The sequence below is a fragment of the Notolabrus celidotus genome, chromosome 13, assembly GCF_009762535.1.
Source record: "Notolabrus celidotus isolate fNotCel1 chromosome 13, fNotCel1.pri, whole genome shotgun sequence".
Classification (NCBI taxonomy): Eukaryota; Metazoa; Chordata; class Actinopteri; order Labriformes; family Labridae; genus Notolabrus; species Notolabrus celidotus.
In genome coordinates this window covers 2,236,713-2,240,295 of record NC_048284.1, presented here as the reverse complement: position 1 = coordinate 2,240,295, position 3,583 = coordinate 2,236,713, and the positions used below count along the sequence as shown (strand labels likewise).

At 40.3% G+C, this 3,583-nt stretch overlaps 1 long non-coding RNA gene across 1 annotated transcript; it reads left to right on the top strand.

Annotated features, from left to right (window-relative positions):
* The first annotated feature begins 2,625 nt into the window (after window positions 1-2,625).
* On the top strand, window positions 2,626-3,182 carry LOC117824541. Its single transcript, XR_004633610.1, has 3 exons — window positions 2,626-2,729; window positions 2,820-2,848; window positions 3,051-3,182. It is a non-coding gene; the product is annotated as an uncharacterized LOC117824541 (long non-coding RNA).
* The last annotated feature ends 401 nt before the right edge of the window (window positions 3,183-3,583 follow it).

The following is a 3,583-nucleotide window of genomic DNA, read 5'->3' as shown; positions in this document are numbered from 1 at the left end:
CACAAAAGTTAGTCTGTTAGCATGAAGAGACTCAGCTGGCGCTGTTTTAGATGGTGCTATATTTCATCACAGATGGATTCAGTGAATCAACACGTGAGAGGAGATAAGCGCGAGAAGCAAAGACGTTTCAACACGGCTTTAAAATCCTTTTGAACTCAAAAAGCCTTGGCAGAGATCGGCCGGTGTTTTGGTTTAAACAGCGACCCTGTTAACTGGAGACTCTCAGCCGGATGCATCCCTCATAAACGTCTTTAGACGATCATTAAATATCTGATGAGGATATTTTGAAATCTTTATTAAAAACTAAACTAGTTTGCATTCCCAGGAACTCCCTATGTGTAAACTCCACAAACACTGACACGTTCAGCTGAAGGTCTCCAGTTTACAGGGTCACTTTTAAAATCGGAACACCGGGAGAGAGGCATTCACGGTGGGCTGAGAGTAGACTACTGTTACAAGCTGCTAAATCAAGTGAATCATAGCTACTAATTTTTTTTGAAAGGTACACACACATACAAGATAACAAAAAAAAACTAGAAAGTTTGCATTTTCTAACAGCAAATGCGTTGAAATGCTGACGCTTAAGGCTGTGAAACACAGCGGAAAATGTCGAAATTTGAATTAAAAAAGAAAAAGTTAGAATGAGTGGAATAAGTAGAAGGGTCTTCAACATGTGAAGTAGTTGAAGTAGAAGTAGTGGAGGTGTTAGAAGTAGTGGAAAAAGTGGAAGTAGAAGAAGTAGTGGAAGTGGTAGAAGAGAAAGAAGTAGAAGTAGTAGTAGAAAAAGTGGAAGTGGTAGAAGTATTGGAAGTGAAGGAAAGTGGTATAAAATATGGAATTGGTAGAAGTAGAGGAAGTGGTAGAAGTAGTGGAAGTTGCGGAAGTGGTATAAAATGTGAAAGTAGTAGAAGTGGTAGAAGTAGTGGAAGTTGCAGAAGTGGAAGAAGTAGTAGAAGAAGTAAAATAAGTGGAAGTAGTAGAAATAGTGGAAGTGGTGGAGAAGTAGAAAAAGTAGAAGTAGTGAAAGTGGTAGAAATAGTGGAAGTGGTAGAAGTGGTAGAAATAGTGAAAGTGGTAGATGTGGAAGAAGTAGTAGAAGTGATAGAAGTAGAAGAAGCGTTAGGAGTGGTAGAAGTATTGGAAGTAGTAGAAGTGGTAGAAGTAATGGAAAAAGTGGAAGTAGTAAAAGTGGTAGAAGTAGTTGAAGTAGAAGTGGTAGAAGAAGTAGAAAAAGTGGAAGTGGTAGAAGAGGATGAAGTAGTAGAAGTAGTGAAAGTGGTAGAAATAGTGGAAGTGGTAGAAGTGGAAGAAGTAGTAGAAGTGTTATGAGTGGTAGAAGTATTGGAAAAAGTGGAAGTAGTAAAAGTGGTAGAAGCAGTTGAAGTAGTAGAAGTGGTAGAAGAAGTAGAAATGTGGAAGTGGTGGAAGTGGTAGAAGAGGAAGAAGTAGTAATAGTGGTAGAAGTGTTAAAAGTGTTAGGAGTGGTAGAAGTGTTGGAAGTAGTGGAAGTAGTAGAAATGGTAGAGGTCGTAGAAGTAGTAGAAGCGGTAGAAGTAGTTGAAGTGGTAGAAATAGTGGACATAATATAAGTGGTAGAAGTTGTTGCGGCTGACTGACGATTTAACCAAACAAAAACCGACACACCGCGGAAGGCTAAGCACGGGAGTTTACCTGTGACGCGCACTCACAGAAACACACATCCACTTCTAATGCTCGTTAATGCTCTTTATTTCTAACGATGCGCAACTTGAACATATGCTTCATACAATACAAGACAGAGTACAGAACGGCAAAACTAATGTGGTGTTAAGCGTAGTGGTCAACAGAAAGTGTCACTCCCGACTCACCCTTCCTCGTTAACAAAACCAACAGACTACAGGTGCGTGGAATTACTTGTAACCACCGCGCCCACACCCACAGTGACGTACCCACCACTCAAGTGCCAGCAGAGTGCACACACCCCCCTCACATCAATATACAGCACTTACCAACACGTCACATATAAAACACACACATATGGCTCCTACAGAAGTATTGAAAGTAGTAAAGGTAGTGGATGTTGTAGAAATAGTTGAAGCAGTAGAAGTAGCTGAAGTGGTAAAAAGTAGTTGAAGTAGTGGAAGTAATAGCATTAGTAAAAGTAGTAGTAGTAGAAACTGTTGAAGGGAAATAGTGAAATGAGTTTGAGTGGATTTGCAGATTAGATGTCACTCAGTGATGAGGTCATCTGTATCACCTGTGTCTCCAACTGTCATTAACTGTTGCCATGGTGAAATCAAGAGAATCACAGATGTGTGTGATGTTATTGTGGACGGCAGGCGGAATAAAAACACTGTGGTTAATCTACCAATCAGAAACTTTCAGCATTGCAGGCCCCATCCCCCGATAGTCAGGGGCCTTTGGAAAGTACTACCCCTCTAGCAGGGGCTTTTTAGGGGGGAGATTATCCACCCCTGAACTAAGTTTAGACCCTGGGTCCACCGGTCGAAATGCACAAAGGTCCAGGGTAAAGTACCTCCCGTCAAAAAACGCCTTAACACTGCCAGCGACAGAAGAAACAAAGCTTTAAGGAGGAGAACTCATAATAACAGATAACTTTAATATCTTCTTGTTCCTGTTCTTGACAGATTGTAGAGGTTGTTCTGTTCTGGACTTCATCATGTTGTCTCTGCGTGTGGCTGAACTGGTCCTCATCACTCTGCTCACTGTTCTTCTCTTCAGAGCTCGAGGTGAGAACATTCAGACCAACATTAGTTCACACTGATTTTCACCAACCTGTTGTTTGGAGCTGAAATGTTTCTCTGTGCTTTATTTTCCAGGGAACCAGAGACCTCCTGATGATATCACTGTGAGTGTGAAATCAAAGCTCATGTGAACCATGTGTTTGAATCAAAACTGGATCTGAATGATGAGGGACATCAGATCAGTGGAGATGATTAGAAACAGCTGATGCTAACTGTTAGTGTTAGTCTCTAGATGAGATTAGACTGCTCAGGTTTCAAAGTCAACATTTGTTTCTTCTGTTTGAACTCTGCTGTTGTTTTTGACAGGTGCGTTATGATGGAGATGACGACACAGTGAACTATGAGAACGCTGGAGAGCCTTCTGCTTCAGTCAGACTCCACTGATCAACATCTTCCACGCCTTCAATTTACCAGACCAATGAGTCCACTGCTCTTAAACTTTGTTAGATTTATTTTTGAATGTCTGTTTGACTTTAAATATCTTTAAATGATCTCATCTTAATCACTGTGTGCTTAGCGACTCTTATGAATGAACTTTAAGTTGACATTGTTGTAGATATATTTCATTGGATTTGTATGCTTTGGTGAAATGCTTCTCAGTCTTCAGAGAGTCAGTGTTTGTCTTCTCTTCATCATATCTGATCACAGTGTCGTCTGCAAATAAAGAAATGTTCACCTCTTAATTCTACAGAGTGTTTTATGATTCCTTCATTTACTAACAGAGTTATAATCACAGTGAACATTAATGTTCCTCCTTTACATTCAGTACAATCTTGTCAATCATGTGCAACATTTTAAGGTGAAGCTCCAACGTGATGTTTGCTGTCCCATATGAGTTT